The 27118-nt window shown below is 34.2% G+C and overlaps 1 protein-coding gene across 1 annotated transcript in view; it reads right to left on the bottom strand.

Moving 5' to 3' along the window:
- The window catches only part of LOC120632625 (A disintegrin and metalloproteinase with thrombospondin motifs 7-like), a 122235-nt gene extending 96391 nt beyond the window's left edge, over positions 1-25844 (bottom strand). Inside the window, exon 1 of the mRNA XM_039902569.1 lies at positions 25454-25844. The gene's annotated coding sequence lies outside the window, so the exon portion shown is untranslated. The remainder of the gene's footprint in view (positions 1-25453) is intronic.
- Positions 25845-27118: the final 1274 nt, after the last annotated feature.

Below are 27118 nucleotides of genomic sequence, written 5' to 3'. Positions count from 1 at the left end.
TCATATTTTTAAATATGTAATAGATAGTAGGTATATTGTAATAAAGGAGGACTTCATTCGTCTCTTTAACAAAAAGGGATACCTAAAGCAAGTGGATAGTTATAAAATATTATATGGTATCAATACCATACCATATAATATTTGGTATGGTATTGGTACAATATAATATTGGTATATATTATATGGTACCAATAACATACCATATAATCCTCCTATAACCGATTACAGATATGCACTCTGTAATCGGTTAAAGGAGGATAGCAGTTATAGCCTATTGGCTTGTTCTTCGGTTTCTCTTTAGAAATAGGTCCCCCTATTTCGATTGCCAGCACGCAGTAGCAGCATCTTTAATTTTTTCGAGTTACTGCGTTTTAAATTTCAGCAATCAGAATATAACTTGACGGTAAAAGAAGTCTACTTGCGTAGGAGTTTCTACATTTTTGGCAAAGGCGTGTGAAGTCTACCAATCCGCATTTGGCCAGCTTGTTGGAATACGACCTTCTTATTCTGAAAGGCGACCCGTAACCTGTGGAGAGCTGCTAATGGATTGATATTCGATAATAATGAAAATGATAATGCTTTAAGTATTGTATTCATTTATATTATTATTGTAAAGATATGGTTATTGTAATATAGATAGTTATGGTGGATATGGATACGATCATACGATACCTACGATAGGGCAAGTATCTATGAGGTGTCACATTAAAATGTCATTAACCTCACGCATATACATAAACGCAGATTTGCGCGTACTAAAATAAATTTAAGATAAAGATAAGTTTTGGACCGTTAGTTGCTAAGTAAGTTCAAGGGTGACCAAAATGGGTAAAGTAATCAATAGCATTTTATCGCATATTATTTTAACTCAACCTCAAAACCTTCTTTATTCGGGTATATTTGTATAGCTATTTATGGGCTCATTTCTTTCATTGATAAAAATATAAAATTTTCGTGATATTCAGATACAGAGCACGGCTCGTTCCCGGCACGGTATCATTAAGTAGAAGAAGAAGAAGAAGAAGTCTTTATTGCACATACAAATAGAAAGCTAAGTTAACAAAATAAACGATAATATAAAACATATGCACAAAGGCTTGAAGCGATCTCCTCCAGACAACCTTTGGTTATAGAAACATATTATATAAAACGGGATAGTGCAATACCCAAAATAAAAAAAAGTATTCATTTAGACGGTAAAAACGCTGCAAACCCAAAACGCTATTGCCTCTTTGGATTGCTAAAGATTGGCTAAAAAACCACCAGCTTTTATCTAGGTTACAATTTTTAGAAAGAGATCATCAACTAAATGTTACTCTAAAGCAGTAGTTTCCCATAGTTTAAGACAATTTCTACGAAAGTAGCTAAAAATGCTATTGCCTCTTTGGATTGCTAAAGATTGGCTAAATAACCATCAGCTTTTATCTAGGTTACAATTTTTAGAAAGAGATCATCAACTAAATGTACCTAACTCTAAAGCAGTTGTCGCCCATAGTTTAAGACAATTTCTACGAAAGTAGCTGAAAACCACTTCGTACGAAGCGCATAATTATGTGTAATAGTACGACACTCATTATTTACTACTTAGCCCAACATCACCAAGGTCAACGACATGACAGAGTGAAATGATATATCCATATTACGAAAGAGGCTCACGTGACGTCGGAAAGTCGCCTGGATTAATCTCGATATCAGCTAAGAGCGTGAAATTACCGAATTCAATTTTAGAACGTTGCAAACTAAATAGCGACCTAACAGACTAAGTAGCAGCTTCGTGCAGTTTTCCATTTTTACTTTTTTTTTCAATCCTAAATAAAATCGCATACCATTATAATCAGTAATCGTATAATTACAGTTTTTTTTTTACGATATTCCAAAATTTTAATAAATTACTAGTAACACGCTTTTGGCTACATTTAAATAGACATTTTTATTTGTCGAGAAAATTTTACTTAAACTTGTGAAGCAGTGATAGCCCAGTGGGTAAGAGCTCGACTTCACTCGGAGGCGGCCGAGTTCGAATTCCAGCACGCACCTCTCACTTTTCCAAGTTATGTGTGTTTTAAGTAATTAAAATATCACTTGCTTCAACGGTGAAAACATCGTGAAAAAAGCTGCATACCTGAGAGGTCTCCATAATGTTCTCAAAGGTGCAGTCTACCAATGGCGCACTGGGCCAGCTTGGTGGACAGCGACCTTACACAGACCTTAGCGTGGACACTTTCTCATTATGGACGGAGACCTATGCTTGACCTATGTTGATATGACGAAGATAACTTTTAAAAAAATCACGAAACGTTATATTTCTGTATTGGAGTGTTTTCTATGTACTAAGTAGAAACCTTTTAAAATATGGTAACACGGGACCGCGAAAGGGAAATTCCAAGCAACATTTTTTATCAGACTGAGCCATAGTTAAGCTAGAGCAAGTTTAGCTAGTACAAAATACAATTAAAAGCATACAGTATAGCCTTCCATCATCAGTCCGGTCCTAGGATCCTCGTAAGCACGGGTCTACCGACAAAGACGTGCCGCTAAGCGATTTGGTACTACTATAACAGAAAGAACCCGATCAGTGATGTGGGTGTATTACCCCTAATACTTACATTATATATCACTGCCACCTTTGCAAGATTGCAGTGTAGGGCTAACTTGCAGTAGCATAAAAATGCAGTTTTATTTTAGTATTATCTTGAAAAACGTATGTTCATTTCAAAAATGTAGGTAGTCTTTAACTTTTAATTTTTAACGCAACGTTAACATATTTATAAAATTTATCGACATGTCATCGAATAATGAAATCGTTAGCAAAACTGTACCTATTTTTTTTCGAATGACATCAATAATAATGTTGCCTCTTTTTGTATGTAACTAAGACCATTTTTAATATAATTTAAGCAATAGTCTTAAGGTAAACATAACATTTTGTTAATAGACGCATAATAATCAATATCAGATTTGATGTATAGTTGGAAAATTATAACTTGCACAACAGACACACATACACACACACAGTCACACAGACCCGTCAAACTTATAACACCCCGTCGTTTTAGGGGTTAAATAGACCATCTATACCTTAAAAAGGGTTAAATGCGGATATCAACGAGAATAAGTTGAATATTACATTTAGAGTGAAGTTGGGCCGCGTAGGACGAGTAAAGTACACATAAATCTATCAGAGAGTGCAAGGAGAAAATAGTGAAACGAAATGTACACCGAGCACTGTCAATGGAAGTACTTGAAAGGGTGTGGGTGGACATAAATATTTACAACCATCGTCCTAGTGAACAATTGCAGGCGCAATGTCAAGCAAGCTTAATGAGTTCTTTAACAGATATTTATTGGCAAACAAATTGTTTATAAAATGTCAAAATGTTGTCAATTTACACGGATGTAATTTATAAATGACATGTTACAAAACTATACTAGTATGCCTCCTCGTTTAGATTATTTCGTTAAAATAAGAGCGTCCTACGGTTTTCGGCAAAAGCACATCAAATAACAGCATTTACAGCAAGTCTTCAAGTTGATTAGAGTGTGCAAACCAACTCTTCAGCTTTAATATTAGGAAGAAGTAAAAATTTTCCAGATTGATTGGCGATGATAAAATGGTGGATATTTTCTTTCTTCTTTATCAACCCGTATGAGTTGCAGCTTATAGGGAGGGATAAACTTATATTTACTTAAACAGTCCGGGAGAAAAAAACATCTAAAAACAGCAAACCGTCAAATAACACGAACGATATCAGAAAAATCTAATTCAAAATTCAAAAATTCAAAAATTCAAAATTCAAAATTCATTTATTTCAAGTAGGCCTAATACAAGCACTTTTGAAACGTCAAGTCTGTCCGTGTGTAGTGACTCTACCACCGGTTCGGAAGGCAGATTCTACCGAGAAGAAGCCGGCAAGAAACTCAGCAGTTGCTCTTTTCCAACATCAAAAATTTACATTTTATATTTTAACATTCATTTTTCTATCTTGTGAGAGATGAAAGCGGAGCCGGATGCTTCCAAGCAACCTTGTCATAAGGAAACTCATCAATTGTATAATAACCTCGCTGTAATAAATGTGTAACACATTCTTGAAACTTATGCATTGGTAGGTCCAAAATTACCTTAGGAATCATATTATAAAAGCGTATACTCAATCCCACAAATGACTTCTGCACCTTTCGCAGACGATATGCTGATGTCACTAATTTATGACCATTTCTTGTAAGTCGACTGTTTATATCCACTTTTTGTTTATAAAGACTAATATGTTGTCTTACAAATACTATATTGTTATAAATGTATTGTGAGGCTACCGTAAATATACCAATTTCTTTAAATTTTTCACGGAGGGATTCACGTGATTTAAGTTTATATATTGACCGTACAGCTCTTTTCTGCAATATGAATATAGTTTCAATATCAGCAGCTTTACCCCATAATAAGATCCCGTAAGACATCACACTATGAAAGTACGCGAAGTAAACAAGTCTTGCTGTTTCTACGTCAGTAATCTGTCTAATTTTCCTGACGGCGTAGGCAGCCGAGCTTAGTTTACCTGCTAGTGTATCTATATGGGTACCCCACTGAAGCTTACAATCCAAGGTCATGCCCAGAAAAACTGTGGAATCTTCCATTTTTAGTGATTCTCCATTTATTATTATATTTTTATTAACTTTCTTTACATTTGGTAAAATAAATTCCACACACTTAGTTTTTTTTGCACTTAAAAGTAAATTATTGACAGTAAACCAGTGCGACACATGCGACATAGCACGGCTTACATCGTCAGAGTTGTCTCTACCTCTATCAGTTTTGAAAATTAGAGATGTATCATCAGCAAACAGTACAATGTCACAGGTTTCACTGACATGGTGTGGTAGATCATTTATATACACCAAAAATAGAAAGGGACCCAAGATTGAACCCTGTGGGACACCCATTGACGTAGCCGACCCCTGCGACTTAATGTCTTTTATGCAAACCCTTTGGGTTCTGTCACTGAGATAAGAGGCAACCAAATTTAGTGCAACGTTTTTGATACCATAATGGGCTAGTTTAAGAAGCAAGGTTTTATGATCAACACAATCGAATGCTTTGGATAGATCACAAAAAACACCAATGGCATTCTGCGAACGTTCCCAGGCATCGTACACATGTTTTAAAAGTTTAGCGCCTGCATCCGTGGTGCTACGACCTTTAGTAAAACCGTACTGCTCCGGATGTAGTAAGTTATTTACATTGAAGTGATTCAAAAGTTGATTTAATATAATTTTTTCAAAGACCTTACTAAGAGCTGGTAAGATTGAAATGGGTCTGTAATTGTTAATGTCGTTTTTATTGCCAGATTTAAATAGAGGTATAAGTTTACTATGTTTCATTAAATTTGGAAAAGTACCTCTATCAACACATTCATTAAAAAGTATGGCTAAGTAAGGGGCAATAACGTCTATAATGTTAGATATTACCATTACAGATATACCCCATAAATCACCGGTTTTTTTCTGTTTCAACAACTTAAAATTCTTTATTATATCATATGCAGATATATGTTTAAAATTAAATAAAACGTTGCACTCATTAACGTTGTTCCTCAATAAACTCTGAGCTGCAGTAGGTGAAGAATTAAGTGAATCAGTCAACAAAATAGGAACACTCTGAAAAAAGTTTTCAAAGGTACTTGCAACCTCACTGTCAGCGGTAACTTTATTATCATTAATAATTAATTCAAAGTTTACGTTGCGAGATTTAGCTTTCCCAGTTTCATTATTAACAATTTTCCAGGTTGTTTGTACTTTGTTATCCGGTTTTATGATTTGATCCTTAAAGTATAGCGACTTGACTGACATGAAAGCAAACGTTCTTAAACGTTTTAGAGTACATTTTTACGTGTTGTAGGAAAGCTGGAGTATGGTTATATTGTTTTTCACTATAGAGCTCATACAAATTATCTCTACTTTTGTATATGCCAATAGTTGCCCAATCGCTAAACTTTATTTTTTTATTGAAATCTATATGTTTGAAATTGAATATTTTGTTAAATTCATTTTCTATAATATTAAAGAGCGTACCATAAATGCTGTCAGGATGACCGTTCTTAAAGACAAGGGCAGGAATTTTGGATGATATTTCACCTTTGAATCGCGTCAATTTGCTCTTAGTTATCGGCCTACACTTGACGATATGTTCATCTTTGTTTATATTATTCAAAACAGTAATTTGTTGGCCACAATGATCTGATCTTAAGTTGGTTATTATCGATTTACCTAAGATATCACAGTTGAGAAAAATATTATCTAACAAGTTTCCTTACAAGTTATATTATTGTGTACAAAAATTAAGGACCCACCATGAATTGCAGTCCTTCTGAAGAACACACTTGACATTTTGAAATTCCTTAAGATAACTGCTGGATGTGCACCAGTGAGCCAATGCTCAGTAATACACAGAATGTGTATATTGAGTTTTTCCACAAACAGTTCTATTTCAATTTCTTTGCCGGTTAAGCTCTGTATATTTTGATGTACAATGTTCATATTGGAGAGCTTCTCCGTTGTCTGGCTATCTAGTTTAAATAATTATACGAAATTTTCTTAGTACTTGAACAAGTACTTGGGTCATTATCAGAAATATTGGTACCTACAGTACAATTTGTAAAGTTGTCAATAGACTTAGTTACAACACTTGTAACTGTATCATTTAAATTGTAAGCTAATAATGAAGCTATATGTTGCTTACATTTTTTTGACAGATAAAAAGTATCCCTAGTCAATAACAATGGTGAAATAAATTTATTCACATCAAAATAAAAAACTGTCTCACTATGACGGCATGTCAAGTTATAAATTAATAAATTTAAATTATAAATTTGCTTATTTCGCTTAGAACTAAGTGTGCCACAGTACGGAAAGGCACACATAACAAATCTACATTTAGATTTTTCATGCAAAGCCAGCATTTTTTCTACACATCTTATAATTTGTGTCTTTTTTACATTTAAGCTGTCTCCTAACAAAAATATAACATTTTTATTTACATCTAAACTGTCTATGTTCAAACTATCAATAAGATAGTCTAAATTTAAATCGATGTATTGCTTGTATGAAAGACAATCATTTTTATTAGGACTCTGAGATAAGAGCATAATACAATATCATTAAAGTTATTTTATTAACTCAAAATTATTAGAACTCTACGAAATAGTTACAGAATTTTTTTTTACCACGTACAAAACATTATTTATAACAAGCACATAAATTTGCTGGCTGTGTAATATCTAAAGGTTAATTTAAAGTTCAGAATTGACAATTTACTTGAATAATTAGGCATGAAGATGGCGACATGCTTGTTCATCAATCGTATCGCAAACATATACGTAAAATGTATTTACGACTCTTGCGCATCTTCGTCAACATACGCACGCATAAATTGCCCAATAAAGACAAAATTAATAAACTTTACGACATGCTAAGGTTATGCGATGATACCAGTACAAAACGAGCCCATAGTTCTAGGAAAATAATAATTTTAAATTTTGAACTGTGACCTTTAACACTATTAGCGTGGAGTAGTTAAGGGCCTATAAATCGATTTGTGCATAAAGTTCAAATTTATGTACAATGAAAATTGCTAGAAAAGCCTGCATATGATGCATTAACATGAAAAGTATAATGTAAAATTGTTTCTAAAGTCTTATTATTTTTCATAAAAAATCTAATTTTGAATTGGCAGTGAATAATAAGTAATTCTTACAAAACAGCGGCAGTTTTTAATATAGGGCAAGGTATAACTACATATACGTAGATAAAGCGTGCTCCATATTATTAAGTACCTCTTTTAAGCCTCTTTTTTGGTCGTACTATGATTAAGGTATCGTCGAAGCCGTAAAAACATTATGCGAGTTCCTTCATTAAAAGCGGGTGAACCCGCGGGGACCAGCTACTATTTTATATTCTGTGAGAATATCCTCTAATAATAAAATGATTACCCCGATAACAATATTTATGATTAATGATATGAAGTTAATAACCGTGATTGATTAACGTATGATGTTGATAATTATCTTCTAGTTATTTATTCTTATTCATTTTCTCTTCAATATCACGTTTCTCCAAAGGTTACATTCGCCTTTTCACTCTAGGCCTAATAAGTTATCGTTGAGTCGTAACCAAGAAAACATTTTAAAAAAGTACGGCACTTTATTAATTTTTGGATATTTATGCAAAACGAAGCCCCTATTACCAAACCTCTGTTGTAATGTCACTAACTTCAATCGAATGAGTGCGGGCCTTTATACATCACCATCCGCCATTTGCCCTTCGCCAAAATCAGTGAAATATTCAAGAAACTTCTAAAATTATCTAATCGCGAAATGAAAAATTGGGGGTGGTGCGTGATGGTATTACTTTCAGAATTGTCTTACTGACATTATATGAATTCGAAGACAGATTAGTATAGCGTTGGGGAGTTGTTACCGTTTCGTTTCGTTAGATATTTGTTTCGTCGAACTTTGCGTTTCGCCAGAGTTTTGTTTCGACTTTACAAGTAGAAACACAAGAACAGTATAACGACAGTAGACGTAGAAAGAAATACAGAAACAATGATGGCACAATATTTTTAGCACAAGCTTTTTTATATTTTGTTACAAAAATGTTTTAAAAGTATGTTACATAATTTGAAAGTTGCACCCGTTTCGCAACAAAGCTATTTTGTCACCAAAAATCATTCAATAATTTCTATACCTATGAGTCAGTTGTTAGCTCACAATTTCTCCTACATTGTTACTTATAAAGTTTACGACGTTTAAATTGGTAAAAAAAATTATAGATACCGTAATGTGAAACAAGCCGCTTTATATTTAACAGCCACAACATGTTTTAAAATACTTCTGTGACCCCGAGTACTAAGATAAACTTTGACATAATCAGTAATCGGCACTAAAATACAAAATTAGTTAAAAAGAATAAAGACTTCTTATAATATGTCTCAAATTTTACTTTACTTACTTTTATTGTTATCATTGACAAGATAAAGAGTTGATGTTAACTGTTCAGCTAGTTATGAAATATGTAGGTGGGTTACGAGTAGAAGAAGAACAAGAAGTCTGGTTTCGATTTAGTAAACTGAGTTATGCGACCTCGTACCGGTAAACGTAGCGATAATATAACACGAACTTAACAAATGCCAACAAAAATAAATAATTAGTGCAAGCGAACTGGGTTTATAAAATTAGTGTAATTTTGCTCCCCTATACAATAAATTGAGCTAGATCAAACCAAACTAAAAATAAAAAGTCGTTGAACACAGGCGGTATCGTGTTTGGATTTTCCTATAAAAGACCTATGTCCATCAATATCCGTCCAACGATTGATATGATGATGATTGTAGCTAAATGTCCTCTATAGGTTATTCATATTCTCACTAACTTTTGTTTGCGTTCTTCGTCCGCGTTTATTAAGCTTTCCTGTTTTTCTTTTATGAAAACCGTTTCTTTTCCTGAGATAAAAAGTTGCCTATATTACTCTCAATCCGTTCAACTCTGTGCCAAAAAACAAGTTGATAGGTTGCTTAATTAGGGCGTAAAGGTAGGACAAAAAACTAACGAGTAAAAAAACAGTAAATATTCAAACTCCAACTACCAAGCGTACTAGAATACTATTCTGAGTTTGTCGTTAACTACAGATTTTTATATGTTTCACTTTTAGAAAAAAGGACATTTTAAAACATCTTCTAACTTAATGGGGGATAGGGCTTTGAATTTACGGAATGGGTACCGTGCTCTCTAGGCACGGGGGTAAACAACGAGGGTTACCAACGGTGCAAGTCAATCATGTGTACCTACCTATTACTAGACAAGACAAGCGCAGCAGTGATTGTAATGGAACAGATAATTAAAACAAAGAATTATGAAAATTTTTTATTTGAATCTCAATCCCCTCAGAAATGGAACAGGAACTGAATCTAATATAGAACATCTGCATCCAGCAGAATTTAACGGGAAAATTGCAGTTATTTATGTTTCCAGATATATTTGTAGGCGAATCTTAATAGTTGTTCTATTTTTGCGCGGTTTCTTGTTACAGTGGGTTCGAGCAAGTTCATGAAAAGTCAAGCGGAAGTAATATTGAACACTGGCATATAAATAGGCCACCATGTCAAACAAATAAAAGGCTAGTATCTATCTCACCAAACCACAAAATGTATGGAGATACGCGGTTCACGTACACGTGTGGTTCCTAGAAAAAAAGACAACTCTTAAGTTAGCAACCGCTCAAAATAAGCCGATATGAACATTTAAGCAGAGGTTGCCGACTATTATTTGATATAATAATTAATTATTAATAACTAATTGCTGATAGTTACCCATATAAACTTTCTTGCCGCTTTCTACTTACAACGTTATTTTTTACGAGCAATTAAGGAACTAACTGCGGATTTGTGTGTAACCCAAAAATATAGTAAAAAAAAACTATTATTACCCCATTTCAACCCCTGCGGGAATTAAAAATTGCCTATATCATCAGCCCCTGTTTAATTCTCCGCCTGTCCTGAAAAGTCCCTTGAATTCAAAGATTAGCTTTGGCAAATATACAGACAATATTTTAAATTAATTAATTAATAAATAATTAATATATTTATTTACATTTTTTAGGTGTTTGGGGTATAGTTTAAATTCGAATCATAATTTATGTGCTTAGTTTGAGATAGCTATTTGAAAACTGTCAGACATTTTGTGTATACGTATTTTTTGTATAAAATAGATAAAAAATATTTAATGTCGCAAAAACTATTCTACGATCAATAGAATAAAATCTTATCTTAGTTTTACATTTCTCCTCTTTTGACCCTCTCAAGGTTTACGATCCATATCAAACTTTATAATCTAGACTTTTCTAGAAGCTGTAATCTATAAAAAGGGTCTAACCTCAGTCCAAAGAAAAAGTTAAAACGAGAAAAACTTTTCTCCGACTTTAACTGTAGCGTTTGCAACATTGGCTGAGCAATATCAAAAATCGCTCTACAGATCCTCAAACATTCCTCTCTTGTTATAAAGATCAAGTTGGGCCCAGCAGTGGGATTAATTAAGCTGATAATGATGCGGATGAATAAAATTTTAACTTGTATCGATAAATATTATTATTTTATACTTGTATCAAAAAATTTATTGATCTAGTTTCTGTAATACTTGGATTAATATTATTTTTTATTATTACGAGTAGATATAAAATTATTTTATTTCATTTTTATTAATATTATAAATGCGAATGTGAACTCAATTATTTCCTTATTATACTCATCATCATTAGAACCACCCATCACCGGCCCACTACAGGGCACGGGTCTCAATGAAAAGGGGGTTAAAGGCCACCATAGTCGTAGTTCATACAAAAACTGTATTTGAACGCGTAACTCATGAAAATATATTTTTTGAAGTACATTTATTATTATAACGTTGCGACAAAAAGATGAAATATAAAACATCTTTACGAGTTGCTCTACTTACTTAGAAAAATTAGCTCAGCAAAATAGTAGGTCAGTCACAGTTCCTGTATCCGAAATGGATCTATAAAATCCGTGGTAGAGTTTATAGAGTTTTTATATAAATAGATAGGGCAGTGACCGGTCGCTGAATAGATTTATCGACTAATTCGATATATACAGTATTCTCAATATAGTTTAGATATATAGCATTCCAATGTTTACTTATATTACTAGGCAATGCATCATTTCGACGCGACTTTACTGTATTACGCATAAATACATATTATATACGAAACAGTTTAAAACAAGTATGGACAAATCAAATCACATTCGAATACCCTATTTAGTAATTTTTCGGAGATAAAAGTATCCTTTGTATCTCAAGACCCTTTATTAATCGGATACCCTAAACGTTAATCCTAAGGAATAGGATATCCCCGTTATAATTATTTATCAAACCAACCTTATGAAGATAACTCTAACATACGGATGGTTGTTTGGTCAACTAGTGTAAGAGATAAGGGAAAATTAAAGTATCGCTCAATCACACTCATTGCGGGAGGGGAGTTATCGTCTATCATTAAGCTTGATATGCTTTTCGTTACGATTCGTAGTTAATAAGGGTCACACCGCGGGGTGCAGCTAGTTAGCTAAAAAAACACGTATATCTCTGAAGTTGTCGGTGTGATTGCAGGTACATGAGGCTGATGGACACACGGCGGCACTTTGTAGGTTTTAGAACCTATCTTTCTCTTCGAAGTGGTGCTCACTTATCATCAGGTGGACCATCAATACTATGACATCTTGGCTCATATCCATACTGATATTATGAATGCGAAAGTGTGTTCGTTTGTTCGTCCTTAATTAAATAACTAAGAACACTCTCATCAGACATTTCTCTACTTCTGATACAATTGATAGTGTCAATAAGGAGCGTACTCTTAGTATTCTTTCTTCGCCATCAACTCCAGACTTTTTATCTTTTACCTTCAAGACTTTCACTGAATGTGATGTTAAGAAGAGCATATTGTCCATCGCCTCGAATGCAGTCGGTACTGATAGCGTCAGCCGTAATATGATCGTTCCCATTCTTGATGTTGTTTCCCCTTTTCTTACCCATATTCTCAACTATTCCATCTTGACTAGCAAATTTCCTGAAGCTTGGAGGAATGCACAAGTCACCCCTCTGCCTAAAAAGGCCAATCCTGTTTCTTTCTCTGATTTCTGTCCCATTTCTATTTTACCGTTCCTTTCTAAAGTTCTTGAGAAGCTAGCTTACGAACAATTCAATCTTTTCCTTAATAAAAACTTACTTCTCAGTCCCTTGCAATCCGGCTTTCGTGCTGGTCATAGTACAGTTACAGCGCTAGTAAAAGTAACTGATGATATTCGGTGGGCGATGGATAATAAGGAACTCACAGTACTGATACTGCTAGACTTCAGTAATGCCTTTAACTCAGTTGATTATGATATCTTGTTGAGTATCCTGCGCTCCATTAACATATCTCCATCGGTGATAGATTGGTTTCGGAGTTACCTGTTTGGTCGTCGGCAGCGCATTCGGATTGAGGAGACCTCTTCATCCTGGTGTGATGTTGCGGCCGGGGTACCTCAGGGCGGCGTGTTATCTCCCTTACTCTTTGCTATTTTTATTAATTCAATTTCCAAACGTATCTCTTCTATCTATCACATGTATGCAGATGATATCCAAATCTATCGCCATTCAACCCTTGATAACCTTGGTTCTACTGTTGCTGCTATTAACACCGATCTTAATGAAATTTTTGAGTGGAGCAGGCAGTATGGACTTAAGGTTAATCCAGCTCAGGCTATTATTATTGGAAGCCCTGGTATGCGGTCAAGGGTCGATTGGGGTCGATTCTTCCAATCCCGACTAAAGTTATGTTAGCACATTCTCTTTTTCTCTCTATTCTCGACTATGCGGACGCAAGCTATCTTAATTTGACCGAGGACTATCTTAACAAACTTGAGCGTCTTCAAAATCTAGCTATTCGGTTCATATTTGGATTACGCAAATATGACCATGTATCTGAATTTCGTCAGAAGCTTAAGTGGCTCCCTATCCGCCGTCGCCGGGATCTTCATGTACTTTCACTTCTGTACTGTGTGTTATTTAATCCTAAGACTCCTTCTTATCTTAAGGAGAAGTTTAAATTTCTTGGAGTGCATTCTGAACTTAGATCGAGTCGTGCGCTGACTTTGAGCATGCCGTTCCACAAAACGAAGTTTTATAAGCATTCGTTCACTGTCAAAGCTACTGAATTGTGGAATGCACTCCCATTGATCATAAGACAGTCGAAGTCATTGGGCATCTTTAAAAATGCTGTTAAGGCTCATTATCTCGCTCAGTAAAGACGACTATTATTATTTATTTATCTACTCAAACTCATATTTAAGTATTTATGGTATATTAAGATATGTATTAGTATGTTTATTTTTTTATATTTATCAATAGTATTTTTTATTTTTTTTTATTTGTGTATTCTGGTTTATGTATTAGTATGTAGATATTTGTATGTATGTACTAAATAGTGTACCCCACCTATTGGTTTTCTTTTTAGTTTTCCTAATCCTAAGGTTGCCTGGCAGAGATCGCTACTTAGCGATAAGGCCGCCTTTTGTATCCTGCTTCATTCTTCATGTGTTTGTTCTTTTTTTGTCTTGTTTCTTTGTTTGAGTGGTGTACAAATAAAGAGTATAAATAAATAAATAAATAAGAAACCTATCGACTAGACTTTTTGAGAAATTGCATTGAGTTTGTAAAAAGGACGGAGAGTATCATAGGCTAATTTTCGTTTTTAAAAAAAGCAAATACCCAAGGGTGGCTTACAGGAACATTTGCATTTTTACACCAAACATCGTCATCCTAACAAAACAACCGAACGACTTTAAGGCCGCGAGTAACACCGCACGAAGCAGCTAGTTATGACTACAAAAAACATACCAACAAACACACTTTAGTTAATTTATAATTTAAAGTAAGAATAGGCCAGTATGCAGAATAGATATTAGATTCATCACGTTGTTTTTATAATAGTACTGCATGTGGAGTATGAATGCTTGCATGTCTTTTCTTTTATTTCTAAAGTCTAAAGGACTTCCGGATGGTTCGCTCTCACAGTGTACACATGTGTGCTAACGTAACAGGTTTCACATTATGCAATATGCTAATAAATTATAATATATTTTAGCATGTAAATGTTTTTGTATTTAGACTTGTGCAACTTGTATTCCCTGCCTTTATTATCTTTGTTTGGTGTATCTGCGAATATCGCCAATAGTCTGCCACTTAAGCGATAAAACCGCTTGTGAGTTATTTATTTTATTACACTTTTCTGGTATCTATTATTCTAGCATTTTATTTATTACTAAGTTACCACGAATTACAGCGTATTAGAAACGTTTAATATTGGCATATAAGAATGTACTTTTGTATTTAATGCAAAAAATATGTGCCAAAGCAAAATTTATACTATTGCATAAAAAACAATAAAATATAATTTGCTGTACCGTTAAGGAAAACGAGTGAGGACACCTGTAAGCCTGAGAGTTGTCTATAATGTTCTTAAAGGCGTTTGAAGTCCACCAATCTGCACTAGGCTAGCGTGGTGGAACTATGGCCTAAACCCTCCTCATTGCGGAAGGAGACTCGTGCCCTGTAAGTGGGTCGATAATGGGTTTATATGATGATGGTCATGATGATTGACGTATAATATTTAAAGCAACATATTTGAATGCAGCTAAATATTCTAAAATAACTTTGACTTGGCGCAAAAATTGCCAAAGTTGTATCAAAATCGGATGAACGCATATATCCCTACTAATATTATAAATGTGAATGTAAGTTTGTTTGTTACGCTTTCATGCAAAAACTACTAAACCGATCATCACAGAACTTTGTACACAGATTCCTGAAGGTATTAGAAGTAATATAGGATACTTTTTATCCCGAAATAAAGCTCAGTTCTCTTGGGAGAGCGGACGAAAGTGTTTGACGATTTTACTCCAGGTTAGCTATCCTAAATACATAAAGTGCTGCCACATTTATGAGGATGATCTTTCGATAAACAAAAACAAAAGAAGACGAAGTCGCGGGTAACAGATAGTAAATATTAAATTTGTTTAGATATATTAGATGTATTTAACTATCTCGTTGAACTAACTAGTGGTTAGCATGATCAAAAACGATTACGATAATCATAAACAACCGCGTGATCACGCGGTCCTGTGTTCGATTCCTAAGTCACGTTAAAAATGGTTAAAAATTGACAAATTGACACGTTAAAAATTGTTAGCTTTGTGTATACCCAAGTGCGGATTAGTTCACACGCCTTTGAGAACATAATTAAAAGCTCTTAGGCAACCAGGTTACCTCACGATATATTTTTTTTTAAAGATAAAACATAGTGATATTTGAAATACAATTTTTTATATCGCACATAATAAAAGTCAGAGTTGCGTTCGGGTATTAGACTTGGTCCCGCCGAAAGGGAGGTCGACGTGTAAACTAGGCTACCACAACTTTTACAAAATATGAACTTATAGTCTATAATACTTCTCAAACAAACCGCAAGTAATCTCGGATTAAAACTATGTGAACTGCACCAAAAGTTACGTTAACAATGAAATATATGTTAGTCGGAGTGAAGGCTACGGAGCCAAGTTCACGATCGCACGTTCATCGACCGCTCTTATCATTACTATTCAAGTATTCAAAGCCATACAAAGGGATCATTACCAGTATAATATATACCTACTTCTTAATGTTCATTTGTTCTATATGTAGTTGTCTTATATATAATAATAATAATAATAGACGGCCGATTGGCGCAGTGGGCAGCGACCATGCTTTCTGAGTCCAAGGCCGTGGGTTTGATTCCCACAACTGGAAAATGTTTGTGTGATGAACATGAATGTTTTCAGTGCTGGGTGTTTATATGTAAATTATAAGTATTTATGTATTTTCTGTGCCTCACTGCGGTGATTTCGAGGACTTTTAGATTTTATTTAGTTTTAAATAGTTTATTTTAGGTTATATTTTTAAAACAATTGTTTTAAAGAATAAATAAATTAATTTACTTTTATGTATATTATTCATAAAAATATTCATCAGTCACCTTAGTACCCATAACACAAGCTACGCTTACTTTGGGGCTAGATAGCGATGTGTGTATTGTCTTAGTATATTTATTTATTTATTAATAATACAATTTTGGGGGTTCCTTACCGGAAGAGTGCCAATGGGACCTTATATATTTATACTAAGCCTGCGCTATCCCTCTGTCCATCTGGCCGTTGGTCCGTCTGTCAAATCGATACCTACGGCAAGATTCCTTAGGTCAATTTGTAACTAATGTGTATCAAAAACATGGCGTATTTGTATAGGCTATAAATACTGTATAAAAAGATATAAATCAAATAAATAGTTGGTATTAGATTATACTTTCGAGTGTCTAGAAATAGAGAAATGTTGCTTGAAATCCATAGGTACACGACTGCTACTACCTTTCTTTCTAACTTTTTCTTTTTACTTCGCCTTTGTTAGGTTTTGCAATTCAATGTTATTTAAATTTAAATGAAACTGAGAACCGATGTAATGCCGTTTCACACAAAATGTTTGTTTTTTCTCTGACAAGTTTACCATTCATAATTACTTTACGTAATAACTTTTTCGAAACATGTTACAGAACAACTTACTGGGAGTCTATAAATACAGTACCTAGCATATTCAATCGTTGCTTAGAGCCCTGAATTAATCTTTCGGAATACCCAGATTTATTTTCCGTAAAACGTATTTTAAGAAGGTTCCGTATTATCGTAGCAAAATAGAATATTATTATATGTTTAGTAATACATACATCTATATATCGTAACCGATCGGGTAGCTTAAAAATATCTTACTGTGGAGCAAAGCCTTTTTCTTTTCTTACAATGGCTAATTTTTAATACCGCGGAAAAGATTTCTACGGTAAAAGACATTGTTTATACATTTACAGTGTGCAAGCTATATACGTGCCAAATCTCATCAACAGACAAAAAGACATACATACAGACACAAAAGCATAGATCTTAAATTTCAATATCGTCGTGGCAATAGGATCGTTCGTTTCTATATTGGCTTAACACTCAGGGCATGATAGCTACAGAGATGGGGGTTCAAATACCACCTTTTCTGAAATTTTAATATCTCTTCTTAGTTCATACAAACATAATATTTGTATGATACAGATGTGGTACAGCCTTTACAGTGCTGGCGATATTGTTATGTGGCCTTCACGGGGGCCGCGGATCCACGGCTGCCCGAGTTCACGGCGAGGGCTACTTTTATTACTACAATCCATTTAACCCATTTCGTTGACGTAATCCATCTGCTTTTATCGCCCGTTGCTGAGGTACATAGCAGACGCTCGTGCGTGAAATATGAATTGCATTTTATTTAAAGTTCTTTGAGTTCAGATTGTACATATACACACTATCTTCAGAACTTGGCAGAACTTTATAGCCCAATTCTTAATAATTCAAAATAACGATTACAACTTTTTGCCTTAGGCTGTAATGGCTTAGGAGATATAAATAATATTAATCGACTAGTGAATGTAATCGTTTTAAGACCGAATTAGGAACATACAGAGACCATCCATGTACGTAACTAATGTCCAATATTTTTTCTCAAAAAGGCGGTTAGTCACTTCACTCTATTTAGCAGTTGACAGTAATTATTTTACCTGTAATGTTTTAAACGTATACCATAAAATGGGGAAAACGGGATAAGTTTGTGAGCTACAAACATTCCGCGGGCGTGAAGTCAGTGGCGTAGCGTGCCATCTCGGCCTGGGGCGGGAGACCCATTTTGCCGCCCCCATTCTATAGGTGCTTAGTTAAAATTTAATTTCACATGCAATGAGGTACCTTTTATTGAAGTTAAAATAGGATGAGCGGTTTTATAAGCGTATTCTACGGGCCTTATGAGCAGCCAGAAATAACTTTGTCAAAATCAATATTAGCAGCCAATTCTTGTTCAATCGACAATATATAAGTTTGATAGTCTAGCGGAGCTCATAGTAGATCTGAGGTAATTTTTCATTAGCTTTAACTTCGAAAAACTTCTCTCACAACTTGCAACACTAATCGCAAAAGTGAAATATAGTCAGTGAAGTGAGATGGGGCGTTTTCACTGTTTTTGACACAATGCACTGAATAATGGCTGTATGAAGGTTCTGTGTATTCTTAATTATGTGCTTTATAATTTTATTTTATTAGCTCACTGAGATATAGAGAGAAATATGCTCGGAGTATATCTCATCATCATCTTCGATCGTGGAAAGTGAAGTCGTCAAACATTTGAAGAAAACTCTACCAACTTACATCTCTTTCATCATCTTCTTTCACTCAAGAGTCGCAGAAACATGATAGATCTTTGCTTCTTACATAAAATTATTAATGGTGGTATTGATTGTTCAAGTTTAGCGGGCAGGGTAAGATTGGCAGTACCTAAGTAAAAATGCGAGATCTTATATAAAGAATAAGCAAACTTTTAGGCCTACATTCACAAAAACTAATCTAGGCAGGTCCGTTCCGATAAATAGAATTGTCTCAGCCTACAATTGTGCATTTAAAAAAGCTGATTCAGATATTTTCACAATTCCGCTCTGAGTTGTAAGCGCAAAATTAAAAAAAACTGTTTGTTACGTAATCCTCTTTTATTTTTATTTTTATTATAGTTTGTGTTTTTAAATCGTATCTTTTGTATTTTTTCAAGTTTAAGTTTTAGGTTCTGTATATTGAAGAACGTCTATATTTCATGATGCATGCAGTTAGCCTGTAAGTGGGGTATACAATGTAAAATTCATAATATTACCGTTATGTTTATAGTAAATTTAAGGCATTGTATATAACGTTGGCTTCCAAAATAAATAAATCTCCACTCTAGTACTAGTGAAGTTAAGATGACTGATTATTTTTTCTATCCATTGTAGCAGAGGCCAGTTCGCCTCTAAGCCCGAACTAACATACTACTGGTATTAAAAATGATGCCAATAAAAATAGTCAGTTAGGGTTAATTGAAGTGGATTTAGTCATACTGGTCAATTGCTTTATTTGTATCATGATTGGAGTTAGATTGAAGGAGACCATTATACTCATAGCCTCTAACATGAAGATATATCTCACGAAAGTGCTGCGAAAATTAACGACTACGCCTTAATTGTTATGAATGGCTAGGATAATATGCGAGGACAACATAACGCCTTCTCATGGTCTCGTGCCCCATATTGATGGTCTGATTACCCTCTGTCAGATGCCATGATAAACTGTTCAATGAAAAAAAATGGAGATACAATCTCCATTTTACAAACGGTCCACATAAATGTCGGTCTGTACATAGTATAAAATAAATTTGCTCCTGCTGTTTGTACACTTTGATCTTTTAAACTACGCAACGGATTTTAATGCGATTTTCAGCAATAGATAGAGTGATTCAAGACGATGGTTAATAGTGGTATACATGCATATATAATGCGGGGATGGATCAAATTAATGTGCTACGGAATTGTATTATTCATCAAACCAAACTGCCCTGCATTACTATCTAAATTGAACCCATACGTAGCCGGAGCGGGTCACTCCTAACATAATAAGCCGTTACTCTAGGCACAGGCCTTATTTCGTAAGAGAGGGGGTTACACCCATAGACGCAGTGACGTTCAAAGGGGATATGACCAAATTAGCCTACCCTGGTAAAAACCCCTATTCAGCAGGAGAAGAAGGCATTAAATGGGAAGACGGAGTGCAAATGATAAACGAATTAAATTAAATGTTGGTAGATAGTGCTTTTGTGCATGTATGGAGTGCACAACACGCCTCCAGTGCAAGTTGGCAGGCTTTTAGGATTATGATCACATGTTAGTGATAGGTTATAACCGGATCGACTTCACTTGCTCTTCGAGATTGACATCGGCGATTGCCTAACTTTGAGATGGTTCTTAGATTTTTTTTAAAGAATGTACGTAGTTCAAATTCCTGTCCCGGCACAGGACTCTAACCTAGAACCTTCTGATCCGTAATTGACCATTCTAACAACTAGACCAATGAGTGTCTCGTTTTTAGTATGGTCAGTAGAGCGATTGCTCTATAAATGTATGCATTTATTTATGTCCTTCGAACTTATCAAATGAACACTGTCAATAATATCATTTTATTTTCATTAATAAATGTGCATCAAAGCATATACTCGTAAACAATACAATACGTTGGCCTTTATCAAACGGCCAAAATAATATAATGAGATAATAGGTATTTATTCGCCTTTGAATATAGACACGGTTACGTTAATAGTGTTACACAATCAAAATATATTTAGGCACCTTCATCAATACTGCCCCAAGCGATCTCCATTTTTATATAAACGACTTGAAGGTTACAGGGAAGTAAGTTTTACGTAAGGGCTACTAGGCAAATGGGCCGCTGGCAAAATATAAAAATACCGGCCCGGCATGATAATTGCCGGGAAATAAATGTTATGTAAATATATATTACAATTCGCATTTATTTTAGTTTGAGTTCGGAAACTAAAACCAGTATTTAGACGCTTGGCTCGCATTTAACTCTACAATTTCACTTATTAACAATTTAGTTTAGCTTTAAAAAATTTAATTTGAGCACTTAATTATAAATATTTGTTGCCATAAAAGACACAGGGAAAATACTGACGTAGTTTTAACTGTTGACTCTATGTAGGTACGTCATTTATGTACGTAATAATAAAATTTAAATTTCCTGATTATTATTTGGACAGATGTGAACATATGCACCGTTAAAAACTGAGCTTCTTGCCCGGATTCAAAAGAAACTATTTTTTTATTATGCTAAGTACAAGTTACTACAATCTCATAAGGGTGTAAGTGATTTTGCACTCTAAGATAGTAGTGGGTTAACCTGTTAAGGAAATGGCAGTTGTATTTATTACATTGCCCTCATCGATATTGCATTAAAAACTATTTTGTTTTACTGCAGGTTAGCCATTGACTGCCATCTTACCGGGTGGTAAATTATGCAGTCTAATATGGTAACGGACTAACCTGATATGGTAGATAAATTACACCCAAACTCAAATTTAGAATTTAGTGAAAATAATTTATGAAACATGAATGGACTTGAATATTTCTGGCCGCTGACCTTCAATGATATACATATGAAATAATCAATGGTATAGAAGTAAAGGAAGAAGCAAAAAACCTATCGAAATATCGGTCTTGGCTAACAAATTCTAAGAGCTTTTGTTATCGACACACCAGCTTAAGCAATCCACTCATCGCGGTCGGCTCCACAAGGTCTATTAACTAACAGAGAGGTAGATTCCGCTAAATGACGACAAAAAGGTAAATTAGCACATGTGAAACATAAGTCATTCACCCATACCGACCTACAACTACGAGTATTAATCTGAACACTGTAAAAAACATAACAATTTTACACGGAAAATTTACCCGTAACCTTTATCTTCACTTACTTACTAATATCATAAATGAGATAGTGTGTTGGTTTTTTGTATGTTTGTTTATCTAATCTGCACTAACTTAGCAACCAATCAACTTGATTTTGGCAAAGAGTCAGTTTAAAGTACGGAGAGTATCATAGGCTATATTTTATCCTAGTAAAACAAACTGTTCCCTGTTTATAGGAATCCGCAAAAAAAGCGGACGAAGAATGAGGCCAACAGCGAGTTAATATCATAAATATGATATCATTCATCAAAATTTCTTGATTAATAATAATCAACATAAAACAGTCAACTAAGAAGACTTGTGCCAAACAAGTCTTCTAAATATTTCAGAATACTGACTATAATTTTAATCTTAAAAAAACACTTGTTACTTGATCGTAGTAGATTGGGTTAATGGAAACTATATTTTCATTTTACTTTTGTGATGTGTGTCAACTAATATATTTTAAATAGACGTAGAACTAAAGATATATTCAGATATATCAGGATATATGACGGGCCATCGTTTCCATGACACTCTTACTATTAGCCAATTTAGCTATTAGTGTTCACACAAATCGGTATTAATTTTAGTCTATAACGATAGTACTGATTTTATTGAGAGCAAACTCTGATGCAGCGAGCATACGTCAGGGCATACATAGAACACTGACATGCCATTGAATTGTCTGAATAGACCATTATATTTGACTGGTATAACCAGGGGGGCAGAAAGCTAAAGGAGTTTATTTGTCTTGCTTTAACGTAAATAGAGAAGATAAAAAAACAGATCTATATTTGGATAAAAACGCCACTGAATTGTCTGAATAGACCATTATATTTGACTGGTATAACCAGGGGGGTAGAAAGCTAAAGGATATTATTTGTCTTGCTTTAACGTAAATAGAGAAGATAAAAAACAGATCTATATTTGGATAAAAACGCGCCTGTTAAAGTTAATTTTATTGGTTTTACCAAATGATGCATAACGTGTCTATTAAATATATTCATGTATTCTATTTTTCCTTCTTTACTTTGTATTACTTATAGATCATACCTTATTACGACTGGTAAAATATTATTTTACATAAATCTTTCACCCAAATAGGAACGATTAAATAGGTCTCAGTCCAATAGTAAAAATATACATTTCGCTTTAGATCCGGTACCTATTCAACATATAAACGTATTTAAACACTAGAATCGGCAATTAACCAGTAAATACCCGATTAATAGCACTTTGAGCTAAATAAGTAAAAGTTATGGTTTTACAAAAGCTGTTATAAAATGATCCCGAATGGTTTGGAATTTAGAACAAGACTAAATCTGTTTTCCCTACTAAGCGAGTAATGATGACAACTTCTTGAAAAAAAAAAAACTATTTTCATTAAGATGAAGTATGTTATTTACAGATGGTTTAGGAGATAATGTGAAATTAAAGGATCACGCGATCGCACCGTTGCGGCAGGGAAGTTTACGTCTATGAGTTAGGGAACCGCGTATTACTTTTGAAACGTCAAATATGTCTGTTTGTAGTGACTCTACCACCGGTTCTACCGGGATTCTACCTAGAAGAGCCAGCAAGATGCGTTTATCCACTGACTCCTCGTATACCACGCAACCGACTTTGATGCAGCTTTCACCATCGCTTAGATAATCTTTCACAGATGATTTATATAGGTATATAATAAAGCGTAATTCAGTATTTTCGCAAATTGATTAAAAGAATATTTTGCAAGTCGCGAAAAAAATAAATTTACATGGCAGTTATTTCACTCTTTTTTTAACATATACCTGGGTGAAGAGGGAGCGGTACGTTAGTTAATGTATGAATATTTATTTAAACTTGTCGTGTTCTTAGCAACAATTACTATCTAATGCTCTATCCAAGTGACATCAGAGTTCAGTTCAAGAGCAAATAATTATGAATGAACATGAATGGAGGAAAATTGTTATCAATGAACTATGGATACATGTTAACCACGTTATACATTGGGAGTTAAGACAGAATAGTTTCATTAAATGCTGTATTGTATACGTACGTAATACTTCATATCAACGCTAGTCTAACTTTTATAATATTATTAAATTTTCTCTATTAATGAGACTTTAATTTGCATAGAATAGAAAAGAATAGAAGCAATTTTTATTGCTATAAGTGTACATTTCATTATGTTATACAGAGGAATAGTGTTAACAGTGTGCCACATTCTGGCGTGCAATTTACTACAAGTTTATTTTACATTTAACAATTTACTTTAAACTTATCACCCAAAAATTCAAACAACCAGATGGTAAGAAAATATAGGATAGAAGGATAGCGACAAAAAATATTTCATTAAAAAAATTAAACTATAAAATATCAGCTAATTAAAAGTTGTAATATTTTACAATCCACCTATTAAAAAACTTACACCAACCTCTTAAAATAGTCCTTTGTAATCATAGCTCTATCAAAACGATTAATTAGTAACAGATCAATCGCATTTTTTTTGTTTTTGTATACCTAAGAACTTAAAAACAACGTAGTCGTAAAAAAGACCGTGCAAATAAGGTCAAAGAATCCACAGGTTGTTCAAATGATGCGTTTAATCGTAGTGTAATTGTAAATGATATAGATATATTGCTTATATTTAATTTCTTCAAACGCCACTGGTCATAACTGCTTACTTATTTTTTGGAGATATTATTTATTTAATCAGATTAGTCGTCATTTATTTAGTTATTTTGAATGGACTAACCAGAGTACTAAATTGCAATCTTTGCAGTTTGCCTTAAAGATGCTTGGGCAAATAAGGTAAAAATAACCCACAGACGGGAGGTCAGTTTGTTCAAGAGATGCGTTTTACCGCAGTGCGAATGTTAGTGATACAAATATCTAACCCATCTTAGATATCTAATTTCTTTGAACGCCCTTGTCAGAACTGTATATGTAGTATATATCACGATGTACAATGTAAAGTATTAATTATTTTTTACTACTCTCAAATCAATACACATTTCTTTCCATTTTAGTACCGATAATTTGTTTAACAGTTCATATACTCGTAGCTCGTAAATATGTAAAACGAGTCAAATAAATTTGCAACAATAGAGAATTTTATACTCTTATTATTATACTGGCTTGCTATCACATTATTGTGAGATTACTTAAGTTTAGGTAAGATAAAAAACACACTAACATAATTAAAGGCAATTTAATGGAAATAATATTCAAATTACCGGCAAGTTTAGTAACTCTACTTTTCAATGTATAGGACAGTTGGCGTAGAATGGGGGTTTTATTTAAATTTTTTTTGGAAATCATTAACTGTTTTTATCTTATTTAAATTATTAAGTAGGTACACAAAAACACATTCACTTTTAAGAACAAAACAAATGAAATCCCATTTTCCGTCGACTGACAATATCATAGCAAGTTTAACTTATCTTGCCCGTAAATGTGACAGAGCGTATTTGAAAAGGTGCATACTCACGTGAATCAATGATCCATTTGGTGTGGCATGCTAGACTCGTAGACATGGTGAGACAGTCCTTGTCGGTAAAAAGTGAAATTACACCCGACCGGCGACGCTGCGGCCGCTAATTTATTCACTCGCAGTGAAAAACGTGGATCAGGCGATACCGCGTTTTGTCCGCGGTAACTAATTATAAACACGTGCTTGATAATATGAAATTTGATGCCTTAGCAACAAATACAAATTATAGGTCAATTATATATTTCGATAAAATCAAATTAAAATGAATCAGTGTGCAAGACTTTTTAAGGGAGCTGTGAGCGAATCGTAAGTGCGTTCGGAAAGTGGTCGTGTGCGGAACGATTGCGTTCTAGGAACGGCTCGTGGAGTGGAGTGCTCGGCGCGGCGAGTTGCGGGCCACTGAATGTGCGCTCGCGCACCCGTTTGCTGTCGGTTTCGCTCCTCAGTCCTCGACTCTTCCAATTTTAATATTTTATACTTAATGCGCAGGGTCTCGAACTAGTGCGAACTCTTTGCCGAATCGCAACTTGGCAGCATGCTCGGATGCCCTTACAGAATCTCTCCCTTGTATGCGATTATAATCAAGCCTCTTACTTTTGCCTTTAACGAGTTTTGGTCCATTGACTTTTAAGATTGAACTTATGGTTACCAAAATGCAATTTGTTTATTTTTTATAAATTGTTCAATGATAGGTAGGTATAAATAGGTAATAAGAAGGTAGGTTTTGTAGTCTTGTCTCAGTTTCAACACCATAATATTGTGTGTTTATATATTTAAGGAAAAATATATATCATCTTAAATTAAATTACATATATGCACACAAACTCTGTTAATCTAAAAAATAAATGAAAAAAAAAAAATGGCATTGCATTTTCTAATTTATATTATAACCACAATACTAACCATGAAATCAAGGGGTGGAACTATCGTATAAATAGCAATAATGAAAAATATTCATTGACTCAAGAACCGAGGACGTTAATTTGAGTTCCGTTAAAAAAATATATATCAACAATAGTTTATTAATATAAACACAAAGTTGCACGAAAAGTCTTCTTAAAATACAAAACTATAATTACAAACATCAATAAAGTACCTACAATTAAATTTATGCCAAAAAAATTATGCACTGATTTATTCGCCATAATATAGAATATACCGAAATACTCGTAGAGTAGATATTTGTAACACTATGCTCCAGTTAAACAGTGTACCATGAAAATGTACATATGTAATGCTATTAACTGGAAGGTCGACAACGACGGTGATGTCACCAATCAGATCGAGACTGATTTATTGACACCACTTGCTAAGATTAGAGCGCCAAACCCTACGTACTATAGACGTCCTTCAGAGATTTCTCACGTATGTCTTCAGCCTAATTTGCTCCACTGCTGGACACAGGTTTCCTCCCTTATTGAAGGGGGAGATAATAAAAGCATTGCCCCACCAAGCTACCTACTCTACTGCTGATTGGCTGGCTGGATTTAACGTGCTTTCTGAGGCGCGTGGGTGGAAAACGCCAACTTTCTAACTGAAAATGTATATAAAGGAAACTCAATACCTGGCCTGACACGGAAATCGATTCCAGGAGTCCCGAGACCTTGTAATCCATAGCAGAACATGGAAACCAACAGACCATTCGCATTGAATACGGATATG

The sequence above is a fragment of the Pararge aegeria genome, chromosome 20 (assembly GCF_905163445.1).
Source record: "Pararge aegeria chromosome 20, ilParAegt1.1, whole genome shotgun sequence".
Taxonomy (NCBI): domain Eukaryota; kingdom Metazoa; phylum Arthropoda; class Insecta; order Lepidoptera; family Nymphalidae; genus Pararge; species Pararge aegeria.
The sequence above is the reverse complement of the archived record's forward strand: the minus strand, read 5'-3'. Positions and strand labels throughout refer to the sequence as shown.